At 41.0% G+C, this 22,809-nt stretch overlaps 1 long non-coding RNA gene across 2 annotated transcripts in view; it reads right to left on the reverse strand.

Moving 5' to 3' along the window:
- LOC122448581 overlaps window positions 1-22,809 on the reverse strand; it is a 110,034-nt gene that overhangs the window by 68,925 nt on the left and 18,300 nt on the right. For both annotated transcript variants that reach the window (XR_006271677.1, XR_006271675.1), the window contains exon 2: window positions 20,469-20,559. This is a non-coding gene — a long non-coding RNA (uncharacterized LOC122448581). The remainder of the gene's footprint in view (window positions 1-20,468; window positions 20,560-22,809) is intronic.

Here is a 22,809-nt window from a genome sequence, read left to right on the forward strand (position 1 = left end):
TCCTTCCAATGAACACCCAGGACTGATCTCCTTTAGGATGGATTGGTTGGATCTCCTTGCAGTCCAAGGGACTCTCAAGAGTCTCCTCCAACACCACAGTTCAAAAGCATCAATTTTTCGGCGCTCAGCTTTCTTCTCAGTCCAACTCTCACATCCATACATGATCACTGGAAAAACCATAGCCTTGATCAGATGGACCTTTGTTGGCAAAGTAATGTCTCTGTTTTTTAACATGCTATCTAGGTTGGTCATAACTTTCCTTCCAAGGAGTAAGCGTCTTTTAATTTCATGGCTGCAATCACCATCTGCAGTGATTTTTGAGCCCCCCAAAATAAAGTCTGACACTGTTTCCACTGTCTCCCCATCTATTTCCCATGAAGTGATGGGATCAGATGCCACGATTTTAGTTTTCTGAATGTTGAGCTTTAAGCCAACTTTTTCACTCTCCTCTTTCACTTTCAGCAAGAGGCTCTTTAGTTCCTCTTCACTTTCTGCCATAAGGGTGGTGTCATCTGCATATCTGAGGTTATTGATATTTCTCCCAGCAATCTTGATTCCAGCTTGTGCTTCTTCCAGCCCAGCATTTCTCATGATGTACTCTGCATATAAGTTAAATAAGCAGGGTAACAATATACAGCCTTGACGTATTCCTTTTCCTATTTGGAACCAGTCTGTTGTTCCATGTCCAGTTCTAACTATTGCTTCCTGCCATAGGTATACGTATATCCCCTCCCTCTTATGTTGAAGCTGAAACTCCAATACTTTGGCTACCTGATGCGAAGAGCTGACTCATTTGAAAAGACCTTGATGCTGGGAAAGATTGAGGGCAGGAGGAGAAGGGGACAGCAGAGGATGAGATGGTTGGATGGCATCACCGACTCAATGGAGATGAATTTGGGTAGGCTCCGGGAGTTGGTGATGGACAGGGAGGCCTGGCATGCTACAGTTCATGGGGTCGCAAAGAGTCGGACATGACTGAGCAACTGAACTGAACTGAACCTCCCTCTTAAGTCTCCCTCCCACCCACCCCCAATCCAACCTCTCTATGTCATCACAGAGCACTGGGCTGGGCTCCCTGTGTTATACAGCAGTAGAAGCTAAAATTTAATACAAACAAAAGCCTTAAAAAAAATGAGTTATCATTTGAGAAGTTTAGGCATCAAGAAAGTACAAACATTCAAACATTTTATGGAAATTTTCCTTTTATGGTGACTTATTGACTTAGATCAATGAGGTTTCATTCTGAACATCCCTGAATCCTGATACGTCTATCAATCAGATGTACTAAGGACTTTTGGTGATATTTATGATCAGCTGAGGAAGCAAGGTGGTATTTTAAGAAAGTCCATAGACCAGACCAAACTAACCACATCAAGGTAATTCTACACATTTTTCAAAATGTCTGATACTACAGGAATGTTTAAAGTGCACAGAAAAGAAACAGTGATAAATCTACATATATTTCCAACAAACTTCAAAACCAAATATTTTGCATCATCATAAATAATACCTTATCCAGATGTGAAAAAGCCAGAACCAGAATACAGAGTTAGAATTGGAAAAGATAAAGATGGTTAACAGATGTAAACAAGCAATTCTAGGGTAACGGCAGAAAGAAAAATCAAGTTTGGATTTTGAGCTCTTTTGTTCTGAATAGAAAAGAAAACACATAAGTTAACAGTAGCAGTTGAATCTTGGTTGTTTCATCCATCATTCAAAATACCCTTGATTTTATTGTAACAGATGTATATTATAATGCATCCGTGTAAGTTACTCTAAATGGTAACTGTAGACTGATTAAGGTATAGTAACCTTTTTTTTTAAGTTGGCAGTTGACAACATTCTTTGGTCCCTTTGCTTCGCAAAGAAATAGAAAAGTAATTTTTTAGCTCTCAAACCCTCTTAAATGCTGAATCTTTTTGACATTGATGCTGTTCTCATCTCTTTTTTCTGCCTGTGGAGGCACACACACACACACCCCTTTTCGTATCAATGGCTGGGTGGACAAAGCCTATGGCCAGATTCAGTCACACTTGCAGTTATCAAGCATGACAGAGATGGAAGGAAAACATCTGGTTGAAGGCTTTTGCTTTCCTTTGTAGCGGAGAGTTTCCTTTGATCTCCAGCTCGAGTTCTCTATCGAGTCTAGCAGATCAATTAGTTAATAGACCTTTCCCACTAGTAGACCCACTAGCTGACTACCGAGGATGGAAGTAAGTTCTATTTACCAGTCCTTCGTTTCCCCTTTTACTTGAGGCAAAGCCTTTTTCCCCCTTGAAATGACATAATTATTAAACCACTTCAGTCACTGCCATGATTAATGAGTCCCTGCTTTCCTTGGTTCTGCTCTCATGCTGAAACCAGCACTAGGGCTTGATGGCTACAGTTTCATTCTGCAATACAATTAAGGATAGGAACAGCTTGAAACACTATTATCAAAACCAACCTCTTGTCCAGGTTTCCCCGGTTCCTTTGGGGAATTGGAATTATCATTTTAGTATCTATTTCTCCAAAAATTCAGGGAAGCCGTATTACATTTTCACCTGGATTTCATTCTAACAAGCTTGGTTCATTTTCCTTATATTACAAAGAGTGGTTCTAAGAATTTCAATATATATTATCTTTCCCTAAGAAATTATCTATCCTGTTTACAACATAACTATTTGTGCTATTCAGGAAAGAATAATTACCTTCAGGAAACCAAAATGAACTATTTTGAGGTCTCACATATAGAATTTCAATCAGCTACAATGATTTTAGGAGGGTCAAAACATTATATCTGAACTGTATTTTTCACCTGAACACAAAGCCATTATCATGTGTGTGTGTGTGTGTGTGTGTGTGTGTGTGTGTGTTCTGTCACTCAGTGGGGTCTGACTCTTTGCAACCCCATGGACTGCAATACATCAGGCTTCTGTGTCCTTCACTATCTCCCAGAGTTTGCTCAAATTCATGTCCAAGTGATGCTATCTAACCATCTCATCCTCTGCCACCTCCCTCACTAAAAACAATGAAAGTGAAAATGGCGCAGTTGTGTCCGACTCCTTTTGACCCCATGGGCTATAGAGTCCATGGAACTCTCCAGGCCAGAATACTGGAGTGGGTAGTCTTTCCCTTCTCTAGGAGATCTTCCCACCCAGGGATTGAGCCCAGGTCTCCCACATTGCAGGCAGATTCTTAACCAGCTAAGCCATCAGGGAAGCCCAAGAATACTGGAGTGCGTAGCCTATCCCTTCTCCAGCGGATCTTCCCGACCCAAGAGTCGAACCAGTACCTTTTCTTAAAAAACAAGATTAGACAATTGGCTGTTACTTTTCAGACACAATTATGCCAGTCTTGCCCTGTAGATAGTCAGAAACACGATGTCGCAGTGAGCTGGTGTTTGCTACTGCACTCTATGCATTTTACTGTAAGAGAACCTAGTCTGAGACTCTAGTCTGATCTCTATGCTGGGACCAAAATAAAGCCATGCGGTGCTCACAGTGGCCACAATAATATGAACCTAGGAATAAAACACAGCTCCCCAGCGCACAGTAACACGCAGGCAGTACAGAGCACTGCCCCCAGATGAAATTGCAAAGGGAATTTCAGGAGGCAGAATGTAATTATCCCCTTTGGAGTTTGGCATGGACGGGAGGATTGAACAGTGCTGTCCTTTGTCCCCAGAAGAAAGCGTGCCAACAGATATATGACAGACACAGCCAGAAACACGAGGAAGGAGACTAGAGTCTTGTTTGTTTTCAGTGCCCCATTTTTCACCTCCTTAGATAACCATTCCTATGTCCTCAGAAAATTGGAACAGTTCTCAACATGGTCCCTTTTATGTCACGTTACCACCACTTTGAATGCCCTTTCGAAGAGGCTTATTAAATGCTCAATAAAGTCCTGTGAGCCGCCGTCTCTGAGCACCCGTCTCCCAGCTCTGCCTCGCAGAGAGCTCTACGCCAGGCATTAATTTGAAGCCTTCCATGAGCCATCTTGGATGGTGACTACCAATGCCATGATTCTCAAAAATAGAAATAAAGCGACTGCAGACTCCAAAGGCTATCTGATAGCTCATTCCCATAATCTTTATAATAATTAATACTTGTACTTGAGGTTGTAGGAAATTAACTGCTGAGCATAGGTCCTGATGGGACTACCACTAGATAGCTTCAGAAATTATTAAATGTCAGTTGGTTACTTATTTATACCAAAGTGCTGCTCCAGGGCAGCAAGGCCAGGACAACACAGAAGCTGCCTTGGACTCTTACATGCTCTGCCCTCCCTCTGTGTTTATTAATGTTCTCATTCTTGTTCAAGACAGCCTTGACATGACTCCCGTCCCGCTCTCTCCTTCCGGTTGGCTCTTTCAAGGTCATCAACCTAAATGATTTCATGCCAGGATCTGACATTCACTCCTTCTGACGTCTTTTGACCTTGGTCCCACTAGTACCCGAGTGACAACATACCCAAAGTCCATGGCCCTGACCCCAGGCACAACTTGCAGATGAAAGCTAAGAAACAGAATTCTAGAAATCGCCAATTTGCTCCAAGCAATGCCTAAAACCTGACATTCAAATCCATTTGTTTCCAAAAAGAATAGTCTTCCAAAAAGAAAAGGTTTCTCAATCATTGTTTGTCCTGAACCACCTAAGACATTATAGCTGATCGGGTGAAAGAGACATCAAACATGGACTCAGGTCTCTATGGTAATATACCTTCCTTTAGAGTTTGTTCTAGATAACAAAGATCCTCCTGAGATGGAGGTCGTGAATTCCTCTTTCCCAAGACCCACACTTCATCAAGTGGCCCGGGTCAAATTTTATGACGTGCAAACTCGGTGGGGAATAAACATCATTAGGAGTCAGCACTTTTCTTACTCAAGCAATTTTGTCACCTCTGGTAAAAATGTTTCAAGTTACTTCCCTACAAGAAGAGTTCAAATTGTGACTCTGAGTTAGTCCTGAATAAGTAAGGTCTCACTTTCTGGTCTTGTAGGTCGGCATTTTGCTGCTCCATTTTGCTGAACCCTTTTTTTTTTTTTTTCCCAGCAAAAATCTTTGATTTTTAATTCCAAAAATAATACGCTCAAAACAGGCAACAGGTAGAATGTCTTCTATGCAATGGCCCCAAATCTGTGTGATTTCAAAACCGGACATCTTCCCTCTCCACCTCCCAATCAACTGCTGTAGGAAATGCTTCTGAATTTGGAAGGTGATGAGGAAGATTTTACTACTTCCTATAAACAAGAAAAGAGCGAGGTACCAGAAGTTTTAAATGACTCGCTGGACTCACAAAGTGAATAAGAAACAGCTGTGCCCCCATCCTCTGTGTCTGTAAGGTCATGATCAGATGGAGCTCTTTGGGGAGGCTGAGGATAAGCCAGACAGGTGCCCAGAACATTCCACCCTGATGGAACTAAGGAAGCCCCAGACCAGACACTTTATGTCCCTGAATTGTTTCCTGAAGTCCCATCTCCCCTGGTTCCATCGTCTCTGGGAGTTTGTCTCTAGTTGGTCTGCATTTCTGAACTTTCTCATTTCCTGTGTCTTGGGACCATTCTGTGTGATGCTCACCCAGCCTCTGTTGAGATACTCTCCAAGCGCTGGGTTTCATTACACATGCAGCAGCTGAGATGCCTGCTTAGCAAACTCCTCTGGCTTATGCCTCTGAAAAGCCCTCTGTGAAACCAGCTAGGCTCGAATGAGGCTCCTGCTTCCTGCTCTGGCCAAAACCAGGTTCCCTGTTTTCTACCTCCAGTTCATGATGGGTTAATCTTCTTTTTCAGACTTGCTCAGCTTGTCTGATGTTGAAGGAGGACCTGTGAGTTGATGACATGTAATCTAAGTAAACACACTCAACTCTAATTAGGGGAGACTCTGAATTTAAAACAAGCTTTAAAGAAAGACTAGATGGTCCTCCACATCCTTAGGTTTGGCTCAGAGGCTCCGTGACCCACAGTTCTAGAGTCCAGCCTCTGAGGGGCCCCAAATGGACCTCCCAGGGACCAGGGCTATCAGGACGTTACATTAACCCAGGATGAACATGCACCTCTACTCTGGCTGGACAGATGGGCTTCTTCCAGCAGTGTTTTCTGAAATCAGATAAGTATTCCCTGAAAAACAACATCCAAACAAGGTTCAAAGGTCAAATAGCTTTCCTTCAGGGCCTCTCTCCCAGTGGTCTCAATTTTAATGGAAACATACAACTTAATTTCTGTCTGATACTTTATTTTATACCCATCAACCATTAACAACTTTTCAGTCTGGGGTCATACACTGTGGGAATGCCTGGGGTACCCGGGAAACCCTGACTTCTAGACTCAACCATGATGCTGACTATACAAGCATCCTTGGGAAATGACACAACCAACTGGGACTTCAGTTTACCTGTAAAAGAAGCCCTTCATCAGGCTGATCTCCTCGGTCCCATAGAGAAATTGACCTGCTCTGAGCCAGCCTTAGCATCTGCTGCCCCAAGCCCTATGCAAAGCTTTGTGAAAGGAGCCACTGAAAAGGCAGGGGCACGCCCGGGAGTGAGTCCTTATGTAGCCTCTTCATTTCTCTCTCCATCAAGAGACGGTGACAATCCCTTTGGAACAACGCTACCAAGCCCAGAAATGAGGGAATTTGGAAGACTGCTCCGTAAACAAAAACATCCACATGTAAAAAGCCTGCCTTGGAAAAATTAAGGTAAACATCTTTTGGACTTGCTGCTGTTGACAACATGTTTTCAATTTGCATCGCAAATTCATCGGAAGCCTTTCTGCCAGGGAACCGGATGGCCCAGGGAACTGGTAATTGGTAATGAGTCGTGCAGCCTTTCAGGTCTCTGATACCATTCTGAATGGAGCCAAGCTAACAGTGAATTACCTGATGCTGCTGGAAACCTTTGCAACACGAGCCAGACCCCTGGATTCAATCCCCGGCTTACAACCTGAGTTCAGAGAATGGTCTGGTGGGGCACTTATAAGGAGAGTCAGGAGAGACCACGGCACAGGGACAAAAGTGGACAATGAGGGAATGAACTAGGTGTTTCTGCCTTCAATTCTGATGTTTTTCCCCCAAGATATTCCAGAGGAAATTTCCAAGGAATGTCAGACCTAGAGAAATGGAATGAACATTCACCTCCCATTCTTAAATGGTCAAAAATTCCAGTCTTGCAGTTTTCATTTCTTCCTAATCACTGTCCCAGTTCAGAGGGTCAAATTATTTATGTAGCAGTTTTTGAGGTGAAATAGATTCTACCCCTTCTTATTTGGTCTATGAGCTCAACTTTTCTTTAAAAAAACAAAAGAAATGTATCACTAGAGCTTTACAAACCAGCCAAAACCATGAATCTTCTTTTCCAAGACTTACCAAAACGAGTTTCCACCTTATGATCTGGGGTACAGAATTTTATTTTCAGTGTTTTGCAGTCATCCTAGAGGAACCATCTAGAAGAAAAACAGAACTCTTTTTTCTTTTTAAGGCCGTGCTATACAGCATGTGGGAACTTAGAATCCCTTCCCCCTGAATTGGGAGCGCAGAGTCTTAACCACTGGACCACTGGAAGTTTCTTTAAAAAAAAAAAAACAGAACTTTTGCATCACTAGCTTCCCCTGGCTATTCCAACTCCATGTTTATATCACTACTTTTCCTTTACACTCTTTGGTTTATAGTAGCAATAATTTCCCCTCCTATATAGCCCAACGAACAACCAATTAGCAAATGCCCAGAGCAGTAAGCATTCTTGGCTGTCCTGAATGGTCAGTCATTAATTTGATGAAGGAAGGACTAACAAACTCATAAAGAGGAACTTGAATTTTAGAAGTTAGTTCAATTTTACATTATTAAAAAGGAAAATGTAGTAAAAATAATAAGAGCTTTGCCAAAACTCTACAGCAAAGTCAATTAGCCTCACAAAGAGCCTGGGAGTCTACAATCTGAACTTGCATTTGGAACCACTTAGCCTATTAAAACAACTCCAAGCTTCATCTCTCGCAAATCATATTTCAATGCTCACGGCTGGATCCTAATGAGTAAAATTCTTTCTCCCTCCTTGATGCAACACAATTAAAAGTATTCCTTGTGTCTGCATATTCCAAATATACACATGTGACTTCATATGCACGTACTTCCATATCTATATATGCACATACCTATGATAAAAATTTCATATGCCAAGTATAGTCTTATACAACATATAGTAAAATACATTCTGCATTATATATTGCTATACTATATACTTTTAAGAGGCTTTTAAAAGAAAATTAATTTCAAACAGAAAAATAGCAACACTGACATTACAAGTCTACAGCAAAAATAAAATGCATTTTATTCAGAAGACAAATCACTTTTACAATTTTCATAGTTCAAGCATAAGAGATTGTTGTTCCTTTAATTAAGACAACTTGGTAATCAACTAAAGACATGTCATTTGATTTTCAGTATGCCGCTAACTATGGGCAATAAATATTTTGTTTTGCTCTGATTGATCAATGAGGACAAGTTAAAATACCAAGTAAGATTATTTTCATAGATAATTCTTGCAAAGTAGTGTTTTCCAACCAATTAGATTAACTAAGTGGTAAACATTTTAAATATATATATTCTATTTCATTAAAACCTAAATAAAATCTTCCATATTCCTAAAATGAAACTTAAGTTGCATCTTTTCAAACCCATACCTCCCAACTCTTAGCCACTATAAAAATTCCAAGCAATTTCTATAGGTTTTCCAAGGAAGACTAGACTCTAATTAACTACAGTCTTGTCCATATTTTGTTTTTCTCCTACATTGAAAGAATAGCAGGGGGTTAGCCCTGCAGAAAAGAAGATTATTAAAACTTTAATAACCTGAGCCTTTGAACCTTTCCAAATTCTTTACAATTTTCCCACATTTCCAGCCCAGATGTCTACGTAGAGTTATAGTGAGGCAACATGAGCTTCTTGTTTACAATTTCATTCACCTTATTTATCACCTCCTTAAAAAAAAAAGAAGAACACACAGTAATTTTACAGCTCTTCCAAGCAAAAGGATTTAGTTATTCTGAAAAACAAATTTGCAAGAATGATATTTTAAATCCATTTTTAAGTTAGATATTTCCAACAACACAACTATTTCTTCCCTGCTGCTAGAGGTAAATTGTTAGGCAGCCTAGCAACGGTGGCAGGCTGGATCACAACATTCTTTTCAATCAAGCTACAAAGCTTCGAGCTACTGAAAAGAGAGTTCAACTCTGAAACTTGAACTCTTGATATTGTTACAAAAGAAAGACTAAAAAGGAGGCATCCTTTAAGATAATTAATGGCTTGCTGTTTCACCAAAGATAGGGATATTTGCATACCACAAAAGCCCTCATAGAATTGCCTTTCATAGACTGCAATATGGCAGTTGTGTTATCCCTACTTAAGATACTTGTAGTCCCCAGTAGCCACTTATGACTTTCCTTTTAATAAGAGAACCCAGATTATTCTAATGAACCCATTGCCACCTAACTAAATGATTGCATTTCACAAGCATCTTTCCTTTGTAATCAAATGCTAGCATGTGAAATGTGAAGTAGATGTGTTGAAGGGTACTTCCAAGAAGTTTCCTAAAAGGGAGCCAGTGGACCATCTTCTTCCCTTCCTCTTTCTGCTGAATGGAATGTTAATGTGATGGCTGGAACTTGAGCAGCCACCTTGGACAATAAGTCCAAGGGGGAAAAAAACTACAAAAGACAACACTGAGACAGCCAAAGCTCAGGTCTCTGGTAATCATAGAGCTACATTTCCAGCTATGCAAGACCTACTTCCAGAGCTATTTTATATATGAAAGAGAGAAAAACATCTTTATCATTTAAGCCACTGTTATTTGGGGATGTTGGCTTTGTTTCCTGTGACAAAACCTAGCCCTAACTCACATATCACCTGATTGAAAGTTAAGCTCTACATGTAGCTGTAATACATTCTGCAAGTTGAGAAAAGGAAAAGCAGGCCCTGATATCTAGGAGCTGGCCTGGCACTGTCAGCCAGGACTTGATGTTGCTAGAAGATGCTCCAGGATTCACAATTAGGTCTATTTTTTAAATTATTTATTTATTCATTTTTCATTTATTTTTGGCTGTCCTTGGTCTTCACTGCTGCACATGGGCTTCATTGCTGCCCATGGGCTTTCTCTAGTTGTGGCAATTGAAGGCTGCTCTTCATTGCAGTGCATAGGGCTGCTCATTGCAGTGGCTTCTCTCACAGAACATGAGCTCTAGGCCCTTGAGCATCAGTAGTTGTGGTGCATGGGCTTAGCTGCCCTGCAGCATGTGAGATCTTCCCAGACCAGAGACTGAACCTGTGTCCCCAGCATTGGCAGGTGGATTCTTAACCTCTGGACCACTAGGGAAGCCCCACAGTTTGGTCGTGCTGAAATTAACATAAGCAATTTCACAAAAGTTCAACCTCAGCCTAGGCCATCTGTGACCATGAAGTAAGACGGAGTAAGACCACTCTACTTAATGTCAGAGTACAGACCTTAGGTGTCATATCTAAGAATCCATTACCAAATTAAAGTCAGAAAGACTTACCTCTATATTTTCTTCTGACAGTTATAGTTTTGACTCATATTTAGGTCCTGAACCCATTTTGAGTTAATTTTTATATATGATGTGAGCTAGGGCTCCAAATGGTGGCTCAGATGGTAAAGAGCCTGCCTGCAATGAAGGAGACCGGGATTCAATCCTCGGGTCAGGAAGATCCCCTGAAAAAGGGAATGGCAACCCACTTCAGTATTCTTGCCTGGAGAATTCCATGGACAGAGGAGCCTGGTGGACTACAGTCCATAAGGCCACAGAGAGTTGGACATGACTGAACAAATAACACTATAACTTTTTCACGAGCACTACTTATAGGAGATTAATCTTTCTCCATCGAATGCTCTTGGCACACTTGTTGGAAATCAATAAGCCACATACTTTAGGGTTTATGTCTAGACTCTTCAGTTCTATTCCATTGGTCTCAATGTCTATCTTTATGCCAGAACTACACTATTTTGATTACAGAAGTCCCTCCCTCTCTTGGACTTCCCAGGTGGCACTAGTGGTCAGAAACCCACCTGCCAATGCAGGTAGACATAAGAGATTCAGGTTCAATCCCTGGGTTGGGAAGATCCCCTGGAGATGGGAATCACAACCCTATCCAGTATTCTTGCCTGGAGAATCCCATGAAGAGAGGAGCCTGGTGGGCTATAGTCCATGGGATGGCAAAGAGTTGGACATGACTGAGTGACTAACATTACATTACTATTACTAAGAAATTAACAAAAATAACTAATAATAAAATAGAACAATTAAATAATATACTATAATGAAAATTATGTCAATGTGTTCTCTCTCAGTATCTTATTGTACACATTTAATGTTCTTTCCATCTTAACTAAACATCACATACTAAGGTTATAACTTTTGCAGCTTGAGATGTGATAGCAAAACTAGCCCAAATTTCTTTGTCCTTCTTCACTATTTCACAGATAGATTTGCTCTTACTGTAGATCTTAGCAACCTTAGCAGACAATTTTTTCTCCTTCCCTTACTATATCAAGAACTTTCAACTTTTCACCAAAAAGAAGCATTTTACGGCTTCCCTTTGGCACATCCAAATTGCGGCATCATTACTCTTGCACTATGGGTCATTATTAAGTAAAACTAGGATTACTTGATGGAGAAGGCAATGGCAACCCACTCCAGTACTTTTGCCTAGAAAATCCCATGGACGGAGGAGACTGGTAGACTGCCGTCTACGGGGTTGCACAGAGTCGGACACGACTGACGTGACTTAGCAACAGCAGGATTACTTAAACACAAGCTCTATGGCTGGGACAGTTGATTGATAACCAAGAAGATTACTAATGGGAGGATGAGCTGGACAAAGGAATGATTTGTGTCCTGGACAGGATTGAGCTGGACTTTGCAAGATTTCATCATGCTACTCAGAATAACGTGCAATTTAAAACTTATGAATTGCTTATTTCTGGAATTTTCCATTTAATGTTTTCAGACCTCCGTTGGCCATGGGTAACTAAAACCATGGAAGGCAAAACTGTGGATAAGGGGGGCTACTATGCTATAACTTTGCAGCAAGATTTGAAATAGGCAAGTGTGAGTCTTCAAATCTGTTCTTCTGTTTCAAGAGTCTTTGGGCTATTCAAGGTCTCTCACAATTCCATATGAATTTGAGAATTGGCTTTTCCATTTCTGGGGAAAAAAAGCCATTAGAATTTTTGTACGTATTACAATGGATAGCCAGATTTCTTTGAATGGTATTGCCCTCTTAAAATATTAAGTCTTCCAACCCATGAATCTAGGGTGACTTTCCATTTATTTAGGTCTTCTTAAACTTTTTTGAGGAACATGTTATACTTTTCCAGTGTACAAGTCACTCTCTTCCTTAGACTCTTAAGCATTTCTTTACCACTACGCCACCTGGAAAACCCTTATTCATTTGTATAGTATTGTAATGAATTTTTTTTTTTTTACTTCCCTTTTTGGATTGTTCATTGCTGAATTTAGAAACAACTCATTTTTGTGTATAAATCTTGGACTATGTGATTTTGTTGAACTTATTTGTAAGCTCCAGTAGGTTTTTGTTGTTGCATCTTTGGGATTTTCTGTACTTAAGATTTTTTATATTTGTCATTGGCAAATAAAGATAATTTTACTTCCTTTCTGATTTGGATGTCTCCCTTTTTCTTGCCAAACTTCTCTGGCTAGAACTTTGAGTGCAATGTTGAATTACAAAGATGAAAGCAGGCAACCTTCTCTTGTTTCTGATTTTAGAGGTAAAACTTTCAGGCTTTCACCATGAGTATGATGTTAACTGCTAGTTTTTTATAAACACTCTTTATCAAGTTGAGGAAGTCCCCTTCTATAGGAAGTTCCCTTTTGAGTGTTTTTATCATGCAAATGTGTTGTATTTTGACAAATGCTTTTTACATTGATTGGAATGATCATGTGAGGTCTTCCTTCAATCTATTCATGTGGTGTATTACATAGATTGATTTTTCTGTGTTGAATGGGACTTGAATTCCTAGAATAAATTCCATCTGGTCATGGTAAATAATTTTTTTTAATATGCTACTGAATTTGGTTTGCTAGTATTTTCTTGAGTGTTTTTTAATCTATATTCATAGAGGATGTTGGTCTATAGTATTCTTGTGATATCTTTGCTTGGATTTTATATCAGTTGGCTATAGAATGAGCTAGGAAGTATTTCCTCTTCTTCAATCATTTTTTTTTAAAGAGCTTAAAAAGATTGTTAATTATTCTTCAAATGTTTAGTATAATTCATCAGTGAAGGACTTTTTTTGTCGACAAGTTTATGGTTACTGATTCAGTCTCTGCTTGTTACTGCTCAGTTCAGATTTTCTCTTTCTTTATGAGTTTTGATAATTTTTATGTTTCGAGAAATTTGTCTATTTCATCTAGGTTATTTCACTTTTTGGCAAACAGTTATTCATAGTAATCTCTCTTCTTTTTTTTAATTTATATAAGGTAAATTATATGCTCCTCTTTTGCTTCTGATTTCAGTTATTTGCATCTTCTCTCTTTTACTTTAGACTAGCTAAAGCCTTGTCAATTTCATTGATCTTTTCAAAGAATCAACTTTTAGATCCATTGATTCTATCATTTTTCTGTTCTCTGTTTTGTTTATCTCTAATCTTTATTATTGTCACCCTGTTTATTTAACTTATATGCAGAGTACATCATGAGAAATGCTGGGCTGGAAGAAGCACAAGCTGGAATCAAGATTGCTGGGAGAAATATCAATAACCTCAGATATGCAGATGACAACACCCTTATGGCAGAAAGTGAAGAGGAACTAAAGAGCCTCTTGAGAAAAGTGAAAGAGGAGAGTGAAAAAGTTGGCTTAAAACTTAACATTCAGAAAACTAAGATCATGGCATCTGGTCCCATCACCTCATGGGAAATAGATGGGGAGACAGTGGAAACAGTGTCAGACTTTATTTTGGGGGGCTCAAAAATCACTGCAGATGGTGATTGCAGCCATGAAATTAAAAGACGCTTACTCCTTGGAAGGAAAGTTATGACCAACCTAGATAACATATTAAAAAGCAGAGACATTACTTTGCCAACAAAGGTCCATCTGATCAAGGCTATGGTTTTTCCAGTGATCATGTATGGATGTGAGAGTTGGACTGTGAAGAAAGCTGAGTTCCGAAAAATTGATGCTCTTGAACTGTGGTGTTGGAGAAGACTCTTGAGAGTCCCTTGGACTGCAAGGAGATCCAACCAATCCATCCTAAAGGAGATCAGTCTTGGGTGTTCATTGGAAGGACTGATGCTGAAGCTGAAACTCCAGTACTTTGGCCACCTCATGTGAAGAGTTGACTCATTTGAAAAGACCCTGATGCTGGGAGGGATTGGGGGCAGGAGGAGAAGGGGACGACAGAGGATGAGATAGTTGGATGGCATCACTGACTCAATGGACATGGGTTTGAGTAGACTCTGGGAGTTGGTGATGGACAGGGAGGCCTGGCGTGCTGTGATTCATGGGGTTGCAAAGAGTCAGACACGACTGAGTGACTGAACTGAATTGAACTGAGTCTTTATTATTTCATTCCTTTTGGTAGCTTTGGGTTAGTTTGTTTCTTTTCCAGTTTTGAGAACTATGGGAAGAAAATACTGTCTTTTTATTTACTATACATTTACTTACCAGAGAACTTATTTATCTACATGGGTTCAAGTTGGTGTTCAGCATCCTCTTATTTCAACCTGAAGGACTCCCTAAAGCATTTCTTGTATGACAGGGCTGGTAGCAGTAAAATCCTTCAGCTTTAATCTGGGAATGTATCAATTCCCCTTTCATTCTTTAAGGACAATGGTATAAAATTCTTTTTTAAAAAATATTTATTTTTTATTTTTATTTTTGGTTGGGCCAGTCTTTGTTGTTATATGGGGGTGCTTTTTCTAGTTGCAGAGAATAGGAGCTACTCTCTAATTGTGGTGTGCAGGCTTCTCATTGCACTGGCTTCTCTTGTTGTGGAACATGGGCTCTGTGGTGCTTGGGTTTCAGTAGTTGCAACTTAAGGGCTCCAGAGCACAGGCTCAGTACTTGTGGCACTCAGGCTTAGTTGCCTCGCAGCATGTGTGATCTTTTCAGACCAGGGATCAAGTCTGTGTCCCTTGCGTTGCAAAGCAGATTGTTAACTACTAGACCACCAGGGAAGCCCTGGTATAAAATTCTTGACTGACATTCTTTTTCTCTGAATATTTTCACTGTGTCATGTCACTATCTTCTGGTCTTATGGGCTCTGATGAGAAATTGGGTGTTAATCTTATAGAGAACCCCCTGCATGTTATGAGTTGCTTCTCTCTTATTGCTTGTAAGAGTCTCTCTTTACTTGGAATTGACAGTTTGATTACAACAATCTTGCTGTGGATCTCTTTCAGTTTATCCTATCTGGAGTTCACTAATCTTGGATGTGTAGTGTCATTTCTTTCTCCAAACTTGTGAAGTTTTTGGCCATTATGACTTCAAACATTCATCTTGCCCCTTTTTTTTTCTCCTTCTGGGAATACCATAATGTGCATGATAGTGTCCCAGAGGCTGTTGATCATTTTTCTTCATTTTTTTTCCCTTCTCTTCTGACTGTATAATTCCGATTGTCTTATCTTCAGGTTTTCTAATGATTTATTCTGGCAATTAAATCTCCTGTTAAACTCTTCTAGTGAATTTTCATTCCAGCTATTGTACTTTTCAGCTTCAGAATCTCTACTTAGTTCTGTTTTATAATTTTCATCTCTTTATTGATATTCTCTATTTGTTCATATATTCTCCTGTCTTCTTCAGATTTTTGGTCCTATTTAAGAGAGTTTAGTTAGAATCGTCTAGTAAGTCCAATATTTGGGCTTTCTCAATGAAGGCATCTGTCAATTTTTTTTTTCCTGTGAATGGGCCATACTTTCTTGTTTCTTTGTACAATTTGTAATTTTTTTTTGAAAACTGGACATTTTTAATAATATAATGTGATAACTCTGGAAATCTGATTCTCTCTCTCCCTGAGATTTGCTGTTATTAATTGCTGATAGCTGCAATTATCCATTTGTTTGGTGACTTTTCCAAACTAGTATTAAAAAGATTGTATTCCTTGTCATATGCTGTCACTGAAGTCTCTGTTTCATTATCCCAAAGATCAATCAGTAACATGACAGAGATTTCCTTAAATACTTGGAGCCAAAAAGAAAGAGTAGACTTCTCTAGTCTTTGCAGTGTGGCCTGAGTCATTCCTTCAACACTAAGTCAGGCGGTCTATATTTCTTCCTTAACCTTCACCTCTTGATTGCTTATACCCCACAGATCCACCACAGGTGCAAGAATAGGGTCCTCTCAGATCTTTTCTGAGCACTACCCATTCCTACGCACATACATTTCACCCCAGCTTCCCCAGTTGTATATGAGACTCTTTCCAAGACCTTACTCTCCCAAGAAATTTCCTTCCCAGTCTCCTCTTTTCTAGGCTTTTGTGTCTATCTGGTGCTTGCTGCATCCACCATCCCTTAATTCAGGTGACCATAGGTAGCATATGTCATTTAAACTTTTTTTTAACTAAACACTGCAAAATTCACTCATGCTGCTGCATGTAGCCAGAGTTGAATTTTTGAACAAATCCTGCTGCTGTCCAGAAAACCACTCCAGCCCAAGCTGGACAAAACAAAGGCCAGCCTCTGTGCCAGTCCATCAGAGAACTACCAGACAGGTTTTTCACACAACCATACTATTGTAAGAACAAAATCTGCATTAGGTCCCTGGCACCAGCAAGTCATACCGAGAACAATAGACACTGCCCACATGGCTGCCACCATGCTGGGAAATGGAGGATGTTAGGCAGATGAGCAAAAACAGGACAGCACTTTCTTACCAAAATCCAGCTGCTTTGTTCTTCATTAAACACTCCCTTGGTTGCTATAAATCTTTATTAGATCCTCAGCTCTGAAAAATGTTTTCATATGCATAAATATCATACTTTTTTTAAAATAATAGCTTGCTAAAGTAACAAACAAAACATTGACATCTCTCTTGGAGCCTCTTTATGCTAATACAGATCACTTGGCTTTCCTGAGCACATGTCTATAGAAATTTTTTAAGTGTGATTTCTTGAATCTCCACCACCCACATCATTCTATGCGATTATCTCAAACATATGACTTTCTTCTTCAGGCAAAATAAGGATCTTCCAAAGATATGGAGCATTCTGGACATTCCAGGCTTTCTAGTCATGGAAAAAATAAGATATTGTTATCAGACTTGGGGGTAAACAATCATAGTGAAAGATGACTCCTTAATCACTTTAGAGCACATGAGTTGCTATAAACAAGTGGATTCACCTATATCTATGCACAAACATGGCTGATTTTGGAACCAAGTTGTAGGTTCTTATACTACAAAATTCCAATCAACAAGCTTAACCCAAATAATGATGACAGTTCAGACAGTGGGGTTATATTTATCATTATAACTTCTAGCCAAGCATGCATCAACTGTGTATTCATTTGAACAAAAACCATATTGCACTTAGGAAGATGTCAGCCTTATGGGTGTAGGCATCATAGCCTAAAAGTTATCACAGGAACGGCTCAGGACCTGTTCTGCTGTAAAGTGTGATGACAGAACCATTGCAGGGATACAGAAAGTTATTTAGGGATAAAGCATCTGCTTCTGCCCATTGTCTCCAGAATGCTGAGCTACAGGAGGACACGGAGGAGGAAGCAGCAGGACCAGATGGCTTTCAAAGATGAGCCACCAGGCACAAGCTCATCCTGCCCTTGTCTGACTCTCTTTATGCCTTCAGATGTTTGCTCTCACCCATCTGAACTATATGACTCATCTGGAAGTAGAATGAGTGAAGAACATTGGGGAGGGTTTGTTTAACTCTTGCTTCTCGAGGTCTCAATTTCTAAAGTGATTCACCCAAGGGTTTTCTCACCTAGAGTCAGCTCTTCTCATGAGAATCTAAAAGAGACATAGAGAAATCTGCCAGTTCCAAATCAGGCCAATCCAAGCTTCACTTAGGCTTTTGTCACATTGTCATTCTCTGTCAAATTTCAAGGTGACTGAACACCTGCTTTTCCTTAGCTGAAGCCAGACCTCAGCCACACCCTGACTTCCTGATTAAGGATAATCCACGAAGACCCCCTTCCTGTTGGGCAAAGTCCACTGCAGTGAATGGCCTGTGATAGACAAAAGCTGTCTGTAGTAGATCGTAGATATTACCAATAGAATTGGAAAGAACCCACAGACCAATTTCCATCAATAACACAGTAGTGTCTCCAGGAAACAAGGTTTCCTGAAGTCATTACTTGTATCAAGCCCCTTGCAATAGTCAAGGTGCCCCTGGGAACCACCCGACATTCTCTTAGCCTCACCTGTTTCTTTTGCAACCACTGCTACTGGGACCAGTTCTGTGTAGAATCTGATCAGCAGGTGCAATCAGCCAGAATCCAGGCTAAGGATCCCACTGCCAGCCCCAGCATGGTGGGTGTCAAGTGAGAATCAGCTTGGCATTTGTACATGTATAAATTATATAATTAATGCCCTATGGGGCAAACCTTTGACCATGGAGGGGACAGAACTGATGGATGAATGTGTCCCCTCCTTTCTTCCTTTAGGCTGATGGTCCTAAGAGACACATCCCAGGCAGCCTGGTAACAGGGCTGTGCCCAGGTCAACAGCACGCCTTTGTAACTGACTCTCCTCCTTTGCATCACATCCCTAACCTTCACTTCTGTTCCTGGATCACACTCCCCCAGCAAAGCATGTGCCCCTGAGCCTTGACTATGCTGCCATATCTGCTTTTTTGGAAAACCTGGGCTAAGACTCTAGTCTATTAGCCATCTCCTTGTATCACTGCCTGAATTTTCATTTTGTCACATTCTGGAAGAGAGAGACCTGATCAAAGGTTCTATGTTCTCAAGATCCTGAAGAATAGCAACCCTCATCTTTTGGATAGAAAGAAAGAAGGAAGAATGCAAAGGAATAAGTGAGTGAGAGAGGGAAGAGAAGGAAAAAGAAAAGAGAGAAAGAGGGGCCGGGAGATGGGAGGAGAAGGTTGAAGGACGGAGGGAGGGAGGGAAGAAGAAGGAGGGCAGAGGAAGTAAGGACAGGAGACTCTAGATCTCTCCTTTTTACTCTGGAGACAGCAGCCTGGCTCCCCTGATGGGCGGGCTGCTTCTTTAGGCACGTCCTGCCCAGGCAGTGTAGTTTCACCTCATCTACATCTTTATACAGAGTGTTGGGCCCTGTTTTATCCTGTAAATTCACTTTCTCCCTTTTAGGACCTTGCAGGGTGCACGACACCCTCAAGTTCTTGCCAATAACAAGAATAGCCATGCACATTTAATAAATTCTGGCTTATTGCTAATGAGACGCTGAGTAAATGCCACATTGATTTCTCAATCTTTGCATATTTTAAATGATGGAAACAGAAACTCGACTAATTTTCTCAAATACCAATGTCATCACGTCATTTGCCTGCACAGCAGCGTGCACCTCCCCCACCATCATTTCAAATCCTAAGCCTCTCCATCTCTAAATTCATTAGCCTCTGAGATTCCCCTGGTGTTATACTCAGGGCTTCCCATTTCTCTTCTTTCCTGTCTTTCTCCAACTCTGCCCCTCCCCTGGATCCAAGCTACCTGGTCATCACAACACAAATAATGGTGCCAATTCTGACCTCAGATCTTCCTTCACTCACTGCACCTACAGTGGAGCCATCTGATCAGCCCTTACTCCACCTCCTGTCAACAGCTACACATGAACCTCATTACAGAGAAAGGAAGAAACTACCTAACTCTTATTTCACTCTACTGCTGAACAATTATAAAAAGAAAAGGGATATCCTTTGGGACTTCGAATTTTTCATGTAATACATACTTGGAATGTTATTTACCATCGTGGTAGACTACCGGCATAATCATTTGTATGGGATAGTCTGACACTTTGCGACTCCATGGACTGTAGCCTGCCAGGCTCCTCTGTCCTTGGGATTCTCCAGGCAAGAATACTGGACTGGGTTGCCATTCCCCTCTCCAGGAGATCCTCCTGGCCCTGGGATTGAACCCAGGTCTCTTGCATTGCAGGCAGATTCTTTAAAGAATGCAATGCAAGAGACCTGGGTTCAATCCCTGGGTTGGAAGGATCCCCTGGAGAAAGGAAAGGCTACCCACTCCAGTGATTCTGGCCTGGAGAATTCCATGGACTGTATATGGGGTTGCAAAGAGTCGGACACAACTGAGTGACTTTCACTTCACTTCACTTCTTTACCATCTAAGCCACCAGGGAATTTAACAATTGGGAAACCTGTTTTTGTTTTCTGTGTATCTTGTGTCCCTATGCACAATCTAAATAGAACTTTCTTTTTCCTGCTCTTATGCACCCACATTCTCAGTTCATCCCCCCACATCTAGATCACACACCACACCAAGTAAATGCTCACCCAGTATGTCAAAATGTACATACAAAGGGTCCATTCACATCCCAGGGCAGAGAGGCTGAACTCTGGTCCCTCTTCCAACCATTTCTCTAGGATTCAGTGTTCATCTTGTGTCACCTGTGGAGACAAATACGTGTTATTAGGAAGAAGCTACACCTCTGACTTTTAAAGCAGAGAAAACTGTCAACTTTAAAAAAAAAAAAAAAAAAAAGCACAGTGTGAGAGTTGCAAGTTAAGCTTTATTTGGGGCAAAATGAGGACTGCAGTCTGGGAGACAGCATTTCATATAGCTCTGGGAAATAGCTCCAAAGAGGTGGTGGGGAAGGACAGTATCTATGTGATTTTGGTGAAGGGGAAATACATGCAATCAGGCACATATTTTTTTGCTAAAGGTTTTTGCTGGTCAAAGGGAGCAGTTTTCACCATAAAGGATTTTAGTGCTTTTCTAGATATGAGGAGATACAAGAATTGGGCTTATAACATTGCCTCCTGAAAATAAACTATCTGAAGATCAGTCCTGTCAGTGTTCTTCATACCCTTCCCCCAGCACAGAGTGCCTCAGTTCTGCTCTCCACTCTAAACTCCTTTCAGCAGGTGTTGAAGGTCAGTAGTTGCAGCAGCACATGATTTAATCCTTGCAGAAGTAGATGCTTCCCTGGTGGTTCATATGGTAAAGAATCCACCTGCAATGCAGGAGACCTGGGTTTAATCCCTGGGTTGGGAAGATCTCCTGGAGAAGGGAAAGGTTACCTGTTCCAATATTCTTGTCTGAAGAATTCCGTGGACAGAAGAGCCAGGCGGGCTACAGTCCATGGGGTCTCAAAGAATCAGACATGACTGAGCGACTAAGCACAGAGGTAGATGGCAAGTGCCAATTTGTAGCTGACAAAATGTTTTCTAGATACAAATGTATGCTTGTATGTACACATGGATGCATCTGTGTATGTATCTTTCCCCCAGTTTGCTGAGGGTAAGGCTAGTGCTTAGGGATTAAGTCCCCACTGAAGCCATTGAACTTTAGCTGGGAATTTCATAAAACCACCTCATTGATGTCATCACATCCATCTCATTCCACTCATCTGCTTCCTGCTAGGTGGAAGTTGCCTGCTCTCCTCCAATTGCTCAAACCCAAACCTGGAGTCAATGCAGGAGACATGGGTTTGATCCCTGGGTTAGGAAGATCCCCTGGAGAAGGGCAAGACAACCCACTCCAGTATTTTTGCCTGGGAAATCCCATAGACAGAGGAACATGGTGGGCTGCCCTGTGGTCCATGGGGCTGCAAAGAGTCAGACACGACAGCGACTAAACAACAAAAACCTGGAGTTACCCTCAGCTCTTCTTTCTTTCACATGGTGTTCCTTCAGCAAATTCTGTTAGCTCCACCTTCCAACCATGACACATCTCGCCACCCTGGTCCACACCACCATTGTCATTCCACTGAACTCTATTTTGAAAGTGAAAGTCCTTGAGTCATATCCGACTCTTTGCAACCCCATGGACTATACAGTCCATGGGATTCTCCAGGCCAGAATACTGGAGTGGGTAGCCTTTCCCTTATCCAGAGGATCTTGGATCAAACCCAGGTCTCCCACATTGCAGGTGGAGTCTTTTTTTTTTAATTGGAGGCTAATTACTTTACAATATTGTAGTGGTTTTTGCCATACATTGACCTGAATCAGCCATGGGTGCACATGTGTCCCCATCCTGAACCCCCCTCCCACCTCGCTCCCCATCCCATCCCTCAGGGTCATCCCAGTGCAGCAGCCCTGAGCACCCTGTCTCATGCATTGAACCTGGACTGGCGATCTATTTCACATGTGGTAATGTAGATGTTTCAATGCTATTCTCTCAAATCATCCCACACTTGCCTTCTCCCAAAGAGTCCAAAAGTCTCTTCTTTATATCTGTGTTTCTTTTGCTGTCTCGTATATAGGGTCATCATTACCATCTTTCTAAATTCCATATATATGCATTAGTATACTGTATTGGTGTTTTTCTTTCTGACTTACTTCACTCTGTATAATAGGCTCCAATTTCATCCACATCATTAGAACTGATTCAAATGCATTCTTTTTAATAGCTGAGTAATATTCCATTGTGTATATGTACCCCAGCTTTCTTATCTATTCATCTGACAATGGACATCTAGGTTGCTTCCATGTCCTGGCTATTGTAAACAGTGCTACAATGAACATTGGGGTACATGTGTCTCTTTCAATTCTGGTTTCCTCATGATGTATGCCCAGAAGTGGGATTGCTGGGTCATATGGCAGTTCTATTTCCAGTTTTTTAAGGAATCTCCACACTGTTCTCCATAGTGGCTGTACCAGTTTGCATTCCCACCAACAGGGTAAGAGGGTTCCCTT

Source organism: Cervus canadensis, chromosome 10 (assembly GCF_019320065.1).
Source record: "Cervus canadensis isolate Bull #8, Minnesota chromosome 10, ASM1932006v1, whole genome shotgun sequence".
Taxonomy (NCBI): Eukaryota; Metazoa; Chordata; class Mammalia; order Artiodactyla; family Cervidae; genus Cervus; species Cervus canadensis.